Source organism: Meriones unguiculatus (assembly GCF_030254825.1).
Source record: "Meriones unguiculatus strain TT.TT164.6M chromosome 13 unlocalized genomic scaffold, Bangor_MerUng_6.1 Chr13_unordered_Scaffold_34, whole genome shotgun sequence".
NCBI classification, from domain to species: domain Eukaryota; kingdom Metazoa; phylum Chordata; class Mammalia; order Rodentia; family Muridae; genus Meriones; species Meriones unguiculatus.
This window is the reverse complement of record NW_026843646.1, coordinates 8,478,196-8,490,816: the sequence shown is the minus strand read 5'-3', so window position 1 is coordinate 8,490,816 and position 12,621 is coordinate 8,478,196. Positions and strand designations below refer to the sequence as shown.

Genomic DNA, 12,621 nt, shown 5'->3' with positions numbered 1-12,621 from the left:
TAGCAGAAATCTATTGTGGTTATTACTATTATTATTTGGTTAGGGTCCCCTGTAGCCCATCCTGGCCAGAAACTCAACAGCTATAAGATGACCTTGAATTTCTGATCTTTCTGCTCTACCACTTATCAACAGAGCTACATGCTTAATCCTTCAAACTTCTTTTTGAGCCATAGGTGTCTTCAACTAGGAAGTGGACTGAACCCAAAAGGAGAAGGCTTGGCTCCACTGAGCTCCTGAATCTGTGCCAGTGTACTGGCACTGTGTCAAGATTACCCACCTGAGCACCTTGGCACATGACTTATTAGCCTGGCTGCACTTATGAGATTGTTGCTTGAGAACCAAGCCAACTCTCTTTTAGGCAAGGTCTCAGTCTGGTAACTAGAAGAATTTTGTTAGAAAATCTTAGAAAGCACAGGTATGATTGTGGTTTGCATGGGTGTGGAACCTCTGTCAGTGTGCTCCCCAAAGTGCTAAAGGAAATAAACCTGGGTAGGAGGGAGGGATAGATGAGAAATTCACCATGTCTGGGTGTCTATCCTTCACCCCTCCAGAAAAATCACCAGTGCAAGAAAAAAAAAAAAAGCTAGAATGCATTTTGTGTTCAAGGTCTAGAAGTGAGGCAGCAGGGGGCCTTTGGGCAATGGTTTCACAGAATTCCATCCATTCAAGTGCAATGTTTGTAAATTCACACTGAACAAGGAAGGAAATAGGAAATGAAGGGGAGGGGAGGGAAGGAACATATTCAAAATCTCCCTGACAAGAAAACAGAAAGGAAAAAATCCTGCTTAATGATGTTCCAACTTTTGTGTGTGTGCCCAAGAATTCTTTAAGTTGTGTTTATGCATGCATCCTTTCATCTTATTTACACACACACACACACACACACACACACACACACACACACACGTATATACTCTAAAAGCTTGCTGAATAATGGTGTTTCAATGTCTTCCTCACATTTCAACTGAATTATTTTTGGGCCATAAATATAAACCTAATTATTATCAATATTTAGAGGTTTTGCTTGTTTTGAATGTGTGGTTTTATTTTCTGAGTTAACAGTGTGTGCACAGTCCCTTACACCAGGGTCATCATGCTTGGATCTCTAGAAAAGTAATGGAATACGACAAACAGTACTAATAATGTTAGTGACTAAAATGAAAATTACTGAGTGCATTGTACAATGATCTCAGATGCTCTTTTCAGACAGGACATTTTATTTTTCATGAGGCACAAAATGCCTGTTAAGCTTAATGCTTGTTTACAACATTCTCTTGAAAATAAGGTTCAAGATGCATCCTGAAATCATAACATCAAATGATGTACAAAGAGGACATAATCAGCTTTCCAGATATGGTCTTCTAGGGATAAGTATGGTAGGATGCAAAGCCCAGGACATTTTCTGAGGACCTGATCTCTCAAAAAACCTAATGAAAATATAGATTCTTCCCAGAAAATGAACATGTACATAAAACCAACTACATATAAAGCACTTACAGAGTGAATGTCAGGAGAGTGACTGGGTTAAAAACTAACACCAAATAAGTGGCACTGTTGCTGTATCTGAAATTTCTATCTTGTTTAGAAATCAGAAACAGGAAGACTGTTAATCCCTGTATTTAAGGCAGGGCATCTGTATAGAGAAAAGCAATGCTTTGCTTCTCCTGTTCCTTTTTTTCTCCTCCCCTTCCTCCTCCTTCCTTGCCTCCTATATGTGAAGCAAATGTTCTACCTCTGAGCTGTATTCTTAGCTCCTGTACAAAACTGGAAGATACAGGTAGTCTTAGATATAATAAAGCCAGTTGCTAAACCTCACTAAAGCTTAATGGAAGTAACTTGTTATGGGATAAATGAAAGAGAAGGCAACAGGCATGGAAGAGGCTATCCTATTAACAGCAGTAACAGAACAGGATAAAAAGACTTCAGGAGAAGTTTATTACAGGCAGCACAATGGCTGGCATTAAGAAATAAAATGCTATATGCTCCCATCCTCTAGGTGGGAATTCTGTAGTATTATCAGATTATGAAGACTTTGTTCAAGGCATTTACTCTGTAAAAGGACATTTTTCCTTCCTGAGATAATTAGGAACCCAATGCTGTCCTAAGTCCTGAACCCACAAAAATGATTCATGGAAACATCATTCTTTCTCTATAAGCTTAGATTCTGGTGGGGTAATTCACCATAAACAAACCTATAGACCATGCATAGAAATGTGTATATCACTATAAATTACACTATTAAACCTAAAGAAAAGCAATAGGTACCTAACACCCCAAAAGGGATAAAGCATATACATATTCAAAGGCCTAATGGTGAGAACATTATAGTTCAGTAGGGGAAATGAAAGAAGGTGAATTTGTTTGGACTATACTAGGGAAGAAGAAAAGAACAATAATAATGACGATGATTAAGGAGGAAGCCAGAGGGGCTGAAGGGATGGCCTATTGATGAAAAATACTTTCTGTGGGGCTGCAGAGATGGTTCAGAGGTTAAGAGCACTGGCTGCTCTTCCAGTGGTCCTGAGTTCAATTCCCAGCAATCACATGGTGGATCACAACCATCTATAATGAAATATAGTACCCTCTTCTGGCATGCAGGTATATATGCAAACACAACATTGTATACATAATAAATAATAAATCTTAAAACAAAACAAAACATTCTCTGCTTTTTTTTCTGAGTTCCTAGCATGTCCATGGTGGCTGTCAATCTTCTGTAGTTCCTGTTTTAGGGAATTTGATGCCATATGACCTCCTGGGATATACGGCACACATGTGATACACTTATGTTCATACAAGGAAAATACTCTTACCACTTATCTATGCAAAAGAGAAAAATACCCCATCAAAAAAAAAAGAGGTCAGCTGGCTTAGTGGCACACACTGGATCTCTGTGTGTTTGAGGCCATCCTTGTCTACAGAGCGAATCCAGATGAACTAAAGCTACACAGGGAAAAACTGTCTTGAAAAGCAAAACAACAACAACAACAAAACAAAGCAAAACAATACAAAAATAAACAAGATCATAAAGCAAGTGTGTTGACACATGCCTGTAAATGGAGCATCAGGAAGGTCAGGAATGAAGGTCAACCTGGACTATAAGAAACTCTGTCTCAAAAACAAAACAGCAGCAGCAACAACAAAAAAGCACAAGAATCTGAGTGTCTGGGATGCTTTTGGACATTGAAATTTTTTATCTTAATTCCTGGCTACATAGGACGCTATTGAGGAGTGTAGTTGTTTGAATGATATGTTTGAAAATATGGTCCCCAGTTGATGGAACTGTTTTAGAAAAATTAGCAAGTATGCTCTTGTTGAAGAGGTGTGTCACTGTGGGTGGCCTTTGAGGTTTTAAAATCCCACACCATTCTCAGCTCTTTGCCTCATACTTATAGATCAGGATGTAGGCTCACAGCCACTGTTCTCTCTGGTTCTCTGCCTGCCATTTTTCTTTGCCACTATGGTCCTTTCCATGATGGTCATGGACTTACCCTCTGAAACTCTAGGTACCCAACCAATTGTAGGTACTTTAGGTAAGCAGCCTTGGTCATGATATCTTAGCACAGTGATAGAAAAGTAACTAAGGCAAGGGGTTTGAAAACAGGAGAGATATGCTTGGAGGTACACTTATCTCAAAGATCCTTTTGTCCCGTAAAATTAATAGTAAAATTCAGGCCTCAAAGCACCCAGACCCAGAATGCAGAACCTACTTGGGTGGGGCGGGGGAGGGGCTTGCCCGAGGCGCGGCGCAGGCGCACTGCGCGCCTCCATTGTCAAGAATGATGCAAGCGCCATTGCTATGGCTACAGACGCCGAGCTCATCTCGGGCCTGGTGGGCCACAGCGTAGAGGGCGGGGACGGGAACCTGCTTCCCGGGCGCGGTGGTGGCCGTCATGACACAGCTCACTGTGGTAGGCTGAGACCAGGAGAAGCCAGGTAAGGGTGTGTGGGGCGGGCGCAGCCTGGGCTCCGCCTCCGCCCCGGGCTCCGCCCCCCGGCTGGGCTCCTCCCCCGCCTCTGCCTCTGGGCTCCGCCTCCGCCCCCAGCAGCCATCCAGTGGGCTAGGTGGTGCTGGGGCAGGCATTGAGGCTGGGAGTTGGGGAGGGGAGAGCTTGGCTCCCGCGATGGAGGAGGGGCAGGTCCACGGGTGTTGGCCATCGCGGAGCGGTTGTCCCTGGCTGGCTGTGGGCGTGTGTGAGGGACCCGCAGGATGGCAGTCGCGGGGTGATGCTGGGGCTGTGCAATTGGAGGCTGGCGGGTTGGGCTGGTTGGGAGAGCCTGCCCAGGTTCTGCCAAGAGCTTCTGTGGAGGCTGCTGGTACCTGGGACTGCGCCCTCAGGCCGCAGGAGTTGGGAAGGCGGGAGCACACTGTGTGGAGTTCCTAGGGATACACATGTGCCCTACATCCTGAGGAAGAGTGATACTGGGGCCAGTCCTCCCGGAAAGGAAGTGCAGAGAGTCCGGTGTTGCCTCCTGCCTGGCCTGGGGCGGGTGAGGTGGGGTAGTTTGGACATCCCAGTGGAATGAACACTTGCTGCTTGGAAAGGCCACAGGATCCTTGCACCTTGAAACATTTCTAGGACTATTGTTTCAGGACATATGTGCCAGCATTCCAGAATGAAATGACTCTTCTTAAGTAAAGACAGCCAGCCTACCACTGCAGGTGATCTATCTCACTTAGCTTTCACGTGATTTGATCAGAGAATTCATCTTAAGGCACAGTTTGGCAGATACACTGCTGTTTATACTTTGATGGACTTGCTCAACCAGGAGTATACAGGGTTCATGCGGGCTTATTTTCCTACTTGTATTTCTTTGGGGTGCTATGTGTAGATAATCAGGATGTAATAACAAGGTTACTGTAGAGCTGGGAAAGCTCTTTTATTTCATGGTAATTCCAGTTTTACACTTGCAAGGAATTTTAGCTACCAGCCCTGTAGCCCCTTGTCTCAGGAGGTGCTTAGGTTGTTTTGCTGATTGTTGGTTGTTGGTAGCACTAGAGTACTGCTGTTCTACTCATCTCATTTTATTGTTTATTTATCCCTACGAATTTAAGAGAAGGAATCGTTCACATTTTTTCTCACTACTGCCTCATTGAGGTCACTTAAGAGAATCGCTTGCAGGTTGGTGAGATGGCTCAGCAGATAAAGGCTCTTGCTGGGCAAGCCTGGAGACCTGAGTTTGAACCCTGAATTCCTGAAATGGTGGAAGGTAAAAATGATTGCAAAGAGTTGTCATCTGACCTTCCCCTGTGTTCACTAGTATTCATCCTTTACCCACATCATGAACACTCCCCCCCCACACACACACACAATAAAAAAAGAAGACTGTGGGCTGTATTTAGAGAATCTTCTTGCTGCTCCAAAATGTCATGTCATTTCACTTTTTAGTCTCTTACAGACACAGTCTTACCCAGATTGACAGTGTGGAGAATCAACTTTGTTTTAAATCTTGTTCAGTTTTCAGTTACATTGTTCTCCTTACAACAATTTTATTTAGTTTAGTTTTTTGAAACAAATTTTCTCTACAGAGACCTGGTTGTCCTGGGCTTCCCTATGTAGACCAGGCTGGCCTTGAACCTACAGAGATCTGCCTTCCTCTGCCTTCCAAGTGCTGGAGTTAAAGACCAACCGCAGCTTCCCCACAACAATTTTGAAACAATAACAAACTTGAAGATAGTTCCAAGTATGTACAGTTAATTGCTGTTTTACTTTGCATATTTTGAGAGGAAGCTGCTGAACTTATGCCCTGTCACTCAGAATGGTTTAGTGTTGATTTTATACAAACAAAAACTTTGTCTTACATAATGACAGTGCACTTATCAAATTTGGTAATTCACGCTGACACAGTATTACATTTAATTTGGGTTGTGTTGACTATGTTATTACTCACATAATTGTCGAGGAAGTTGGTACATTTAAGTGTTGCATTGTTTCCTTATCTCTTTAGTCTCTTTCAATATGGAATAGTTCCATCATCTTTTTCATGATCCTGTCACTTTTTATGACGGTGGGTCAATTATATTTTTCTTCATTAATTTATTTATTTGTTCATTTTATATCCCACTCACAACCCCACTCCCTCCTCTCCTCCCAGTCCCGCCCTCGTCCCACTCACCCATTTTCCCCAGATAGCCCCCAACCAACCCACCCTGGCACATCAAGTTACATCAGTATTAAGTACCTCCTCTTTCACTGAGGCAAGACAAGGCAGCCCTGCTAGGAAAATGGGATCCAGAGGGAGCAACAGAGATAGGAGCCCAAGTCAGAGACAGCCCCTGATTAAGTTGTTAGGGGACCCACTTGAGGACAAGCAGCCCATCAATTTCATATGTGGAGGGGTCCTAGGAATAGTCCAGGCATGTTCTTTTGTTGATGGTTCAGTCTCTATGAGGCCCCATGGTTCCAAGTGAGCTGGCTATGTAAGTCTTGTGGTGTACTACCCCCTCCCAGCTCCCTAAATCTTTCCTCTAACTCTTCCACAAGACTCTCCAAATTCTGCCTAATGTTTATTTGGCTGTGGGCCTCTGCAACTGTTTCCATTATCTGTTGGATGAAGCCTCTCAGATGATAGTTATGCTAGTGCCCTATCTACAAGCATAGCAGAGTATTATTAATAGTGTCAGAAGTTGAGTCTTTCCCATGGGTTGGGTCTCAAGTTGTGTCAGTCATTGGTTGGCCATTTCCTCAAACTCTGTTCATTCTTTTATTCCTGCATATCTTGTACGTGACAAATTTGGGTCAAGGGTTTTATGAGTTGGTTGGTGTGCCCCTCCCTCTACTGGCTACAATATCAGTCTCAATATCCCTGCTGCTAGGCATCTCAGCCAGGCTCACATCCCCATATTTTCCCAGGTACCTCCAGAATTCCAGGTCTTCATGTTATCTCAGAGATGCTGCAACATCAATTTCCCTTCTCTCCTAGCCCTCTCACCCCCATCTACACTTTTCCCACACCTGATCCCCTGTCCTGTTCCTCTCATCATCCCCTCTCCCACCCACTTCCTCTCTCCCTTCACTTCCCATGTCTGTCCCCTTCTTAGTGGGATTCAAGTATCCTCTCTTCTACACTCCATGTTACTTAGCTTATTTAGGTCTGTGGGTTGTACCATGATTATCCTGTACTATATGGCTAATATCCCAGGTTAGTTATTTTTATAGATTCTCTTTAAGCTCACTGTGTTTTCATGGATCAATACATAAACTGGGACAAGGGTATCACAAAAGTGTAACACATTGTGTCCTATCAAGTGGGACATACTTTCACTTTGATTACTTGTAATCAGTGTTTTCCAGGCTTTTCTGCTACACAGTTAATACCCTGCACCCCATGAGTACCTTGATGCTCTGTGTCTTGGTCCTCATACGAATGTTAATGCATTTGCCATACACTTACATCAATATGGATTCATGATTTATGTGTCTTCTGTAGTGGACTGGACTGTTGCTGTTTTAGTCTGCTGGAGCTAAGTGAAAAATGATTTATAAACGAAGGCTTTATTTTTCATAGTTGTGAACTCTGGAAAGTCTAAAGTTAAATTATAAGGTCTAGTTGGGGGCATGCTTGTCTACAGTCCTGTTCTCACTTTAAACTCAGTGTTCTAAATGGCCACATGATTTTATAAGATCTCTTCAATAAGGTTATGAACCTATTTATAAGGGCTTCACCTCCCAGACCTGAGTACCTCCCGAAGATCTCATGCAGTTCTGTTACTTTGGTTCTCAGGACTTCAACATAGGAATTTTGGGAGGACATAGATATGCAGATCTTTTTGATGTTTAAATTGTTTTTCATTTGACCAATGAGAGCTTATATATCCGGCCTCTGTGTCTTTTTCTTTCTTTCCATTTTTATATTAATTTTATTAATTCTACTTTATTCACTTTGAATCCCTCCATGCCCCTCCCTCCTTCTCTCCCAATCCCATTCTCCCTCCTCCTTCTCCACACATGTGCCTCCCCAAGTCCACTGATACGGAAGGTTCTCCTCTCCCTCCCCCTGATCATTGTCTATCAGGGCTCATCAGGAATAGCTTCAATGTCTTCCTCTGTGGTCTGGTAAGGTTGCTTTCCCCTCAGGGGGAGGTGATCAAGGAGCAGGCCAATCAGTTCATGTCAGAGACAATCCCAGTTCCCATTACAATGGAATCCACTTGGACACTGAACTACCATGGGCAACATCTGTGCTGGTTTCTAGTTTATCTCCATCAATGGTCCTTGGTTGGAGTATCAGTCTCAGAAAAGACCCTTGTGCCCCATTTTTTTTTTTTTTTGGTTCCTTGCTCCCCTTCTGGAGCACCTGACCTCTCCAGGTCTTATTATTTCCTAATTCTTTCATGAAGTGCTCTGCACTCTGCCCAAAATTTGGCTACAAGTCTCAGCATCTTCTCTGATACCCTGCAGGGTAGAGCCTTTCCCTCTGTGGTAGGCTCCTGTCCTGTTCCATGTTTTCTCCCTCTTCTGATGCCCATTTTCTTTGCTTTTCTGAATAAGGATTCAGCATCTTTGCCAGAGTTCTCCTCCTTCACAAGTTTCTTTAGTTGTACACATTTTAGTATGTTTATCTTATATTATATATCTAATATTCACTTCTAATTGAGTATACACCCTGTGTGTCTTTCTGCTTGTGGGATACCTCACTAAGGATGATTTTTTTTTTCCAGTTCCCACCATTTGGCTGCAATTTTCATGATTTCCTTGTGTTTTTTTATTGCTGAGTAATATTCCATTATGTAGATGTACCACAATTTTTTGTATCCATTCTTCAGTTGAGGGGCAACTTCTGACTATTACAAATAAAGCTGTTACAAACATGGTTGGACAAATGTCTTTGTTGTATACTTGAGCAGCTTTTGGATATATGCTTAGGCATGGTATAGCTGAATCTGGAGGAAGCAGTATTCCTACTTGTCTGAGAAAGTATCAGATTGATTTCCAAAGTGATTGTACAAGTTCACATTCCCACCAGGAGTGGAGGAGCGTTCCTCTTTCTCAACATCTTCTTCAGCATGTATTGTCACTTGAGCTTTAGATCTTAGCTATTCTGATGACTGTAAGGTGAAATCTCGCAGTTGTTTTGATTTGCATTTCCCTGATGACTAAGGGTGTTGAGCATTTCTTTAAGTGTTTCTCTGTCATTCCTCTATTGAGAATTCTGTTCAGCTCTGTATCCCATTTTTTTAAATTGGATTACTTGATTTGTTGCTGTTTAACTTCTTGAGTTTTCTATATATTCTGGATATTAGCCCTCTTGTCAGATATATGGTTAGTGAACATTCTTTCCCAATCTGTAGACAGGGTTCTTTGCTTTACAGAAACTGTTCAGTTTCATGAGGTCCCATTTATTGATTGTTGTTTAGAGCCTGTGTCGTTGCTGTCTTATTACACCAGCGAAGACACAAGACCTGAGAAAGAGATTTTCCTGACACAGGCAAGAAGAGCATAAGAGTCCTTTCCAAAGCAATGGTTTTCTTCAACAAAGCAAGCACCAAAATTTAACTTAGGGCATATGGATAAGTTCAAATATGGGTTTGCCTACTCAGAGCCATTCTAAATTAATTCCCATTCTGAATGTGATAATAATGTAAAAATAAGAGATAAAAAAGCAATCTTGGCTCGAAGTCATGCAGAAATAGATGTAAAAATTTTAAAATTATGGAAAGAAATGCCTCTGGAATGGTTATCCTGTACTATATAGCTAATATAGAGTATATTTTAATAAACTCTCTCCAAGCTCTCTGTGTTCTCATGGATCGATACATAAACTGGGACAAGTGTATCACAAAAGTGTAACACACTGTGTCCTATCAGGTGGTACATACTTTCACTTTGATTACTTGTAATTAGTGTTTTCCAGGCTTTTCTACTACACAGTTAATACGCTGCACCCCAATGAGTACCTTGACACTCTGTGTCTTGATGCTCATCAGAATGTTAATGCATTTGCCATACATTTACATCAACATGGATTCATGATTTATGTGCCTTCTGTAGTGGACTGAACTGTTACTGTTTGTTTTAGTCTGCTGGGGCTAAATGACAAATGATTTATAAACAAAGGTTTTACTTTTCACAGTCGTGAACTCTGGAAAGTCTAAAGTTAAATTATAAGGTCTACTTGGGGGCATGGTTGTCTACAGTCCTGTTCTCACTTTAACCTCAGTGATCTAAAGGGCCACATGATTTTATAACATCTCTTCAATGAGGTTATGAACCTATTTATAAGGGCTTCACCTCCCAGACCTGAGTACCTCCCAAAGATCTCATGCAGTTCTGTTACTTTGGGTCTCAGGACTTCAATATAGGAATTTTGGGAGGACATAGATATGCAGAACATTTTGATGTTCAAATTGTCTTGTCATTTGACCAATGAGAGCTTATATATATGGCTTCTATGTCTGTTATTTCTTTAGATTTTTTATATTAATTTTTATTAATTACACTTTATTCACTTTGAATCCCTCTGTGCCCCCCTCTTCCTCTCCCAATCCCATCCTCCCTCCTTCTCTACACATGAACCTCCTTAAGTCCACTGATTGGGAAGGTCCTCCTCTTCCTCCCCCTGATCATTGTCTATCAGGGCTCATCAGGAATAGTTTCACTGTCTTCCTCTGTGGTCTGGTAAGGTTGCTTTCCCCTCAGGGGGGAGGTGATCAAAGAGCAGGCCAATCAGTTCATGTCAGAGACAGTCTCAGTTCCCATTACAATGGAACCCACTTGGACACTGAACTGTCAACATCTGTGCAGGGTTCTAGTTTATCTCCATCAATGGTCCTTGGTTGGAGTATCAGTCTCAGAAAAGACCCCTCTGCCTAGATTTTTTGGTTCTCTTGCTCCCCTTTTGGAGCACCTGTCCTCTCCACGTCTTATTATTTCCTACTTCTTTCATGAAGTGCTCTGTACTCTGCCCAAAATTTGGCTACAAGTCTCAGCATCTTCTCTGATACCCTGCAGGGTAGAGCCTTTCAGATTCCCTCCATTTTAGGTTCTTATCCTGTTCCTTGTTTTCTTCCCCTTCTGATGTCCATCCTCTTTGCCTTTCTGAATGAGGATTCAACACCTTAGCCAGAGTCCTCCTCATTCATAAATTTATTTAGTTGTATAGATTTTAGTATGTTTATCCTATATTATATCTCTAATATCCCTTTATGAGTAGTATATATCCTGTGTGTCTTTCTGCTTCTGGGATACCTCACTCAGGATGATCTTTTCCAGGTCCTACCATTTGCCTGCAATTTTCATAATTTCCTTATTTTTTTATTGCTGAGTAATATACCATTAATGAGATGTACCACAATTTCTGTGCCCATTCCTCAGTTGAGAGTCATCTGGGTTGTTTCCAAATTCTATTACAAATAAAGCTGCTACAAACATGGTTGGGCAAATGACCTTGTTATATGTTTGAGCATCCTTTGGATAAATGCTTAGGAGTGGTGTAGCTGAATCTTGAGGAAGCACTATTCCTAATTGTCTGAGAAAATGCCAGATTGATTTCCAATGTGATGTACAAGTTTACATTCCCACCAGGAGTAGAGGAGGGTTCCTCTTTCTCTATATCCTCTTCAGCATGTATTGTCACTTGAGCCTTAGAACTTAGCTCTTCTGATGGGTGTAAGGTGAAATCTGAGGGTTGTTTTGATTTGCATTTCCCTGATGACTGAGGGCATTGAGTATTAAAGTGTTTCTCTGCCATTCCTCTATTGATAATTCTCTGTTTAGCTCTGTTCCCCATTTTTTAAAAATTGGATTACTTGATTTATTGCTGTTTAACTTCTTGTGTTCTCTATATATTCTGGATATTAGCCCTCTGTCAGTTATAGGGTTAGTGAACATCCTTTCCCAATCTGTGGACAGTATCCTTTGCTTTACAGAAGCTTTTCAGTTTCATGAGTTCCCATTTATTGATTGTAGTTCTTAAGAGTCTGTGCTTTTGGTGTTTTGTTACACCAGTGAAGACACAAGACCTGAGAAAGAGATTTTCCTGACACAGGCAAGAAGAGCATAAGAATCCTTTCCAAAGCAATGGTTTTCTTCAACAAAGCAAGCACCAAAATTTAACTTAGGGCATATGGATAAGTTCAAATATGGGTTTGCCTACTCAGAGCCTTTCTAAATTAATTCCCATTCTGAATGTGATAATAATGTAAAAATAAGAGATAAAAAAGGAATCTTGGCTCGAAGTCATGCAGAAATAGATGTAAAAATTTTAAAATTATGGAAAGAAATGCCTCTGGAATGGTTATCCTGTACTATATAGCTAATATCCCAGGTTAGTTATTTTAATAAACTCTCTCCAAGCTCTCTGTGTTCTCATGGATCAATACATAAACTGGGACAAGTGTATCACAAAAGTGTAACACACTGTGTCCTATCAGGTGGTTCATACTTTCACTTTGATTACTTGTAATCAGTGTTTTCAGGCTTTTCTAATACAGTTAATACCCTGCACCCCCATGAGTACCTTGACACTCTGTGTCTTGGTCCTCATCAGAATGTTAATGCACTTGCCATACACTCACATCAACATGGTTTCATGATTTATGTGTCTTCTGTAGTGGAGTGGACTGTTACTCTTTGTTTTAGTCTGCTGGAGCTAAGTGACAAATGATTTATAAACAAAGGA

The 12,621-nt window shown here is 41.5% G+C and overlaps 1 pseudogene; it reads right to left on the bottom strand.

Annotated features, from left to right (window-relative positions):
• LOC110543619 (zinc finger protein with KRAB and SCAN domains 7-like) overlaps positions 1 to 12,621 on the bottom strand; it is a 262,089-nt pseudogene that overhangs the window by 221,456 nt on the left and 28,012 nt on the right.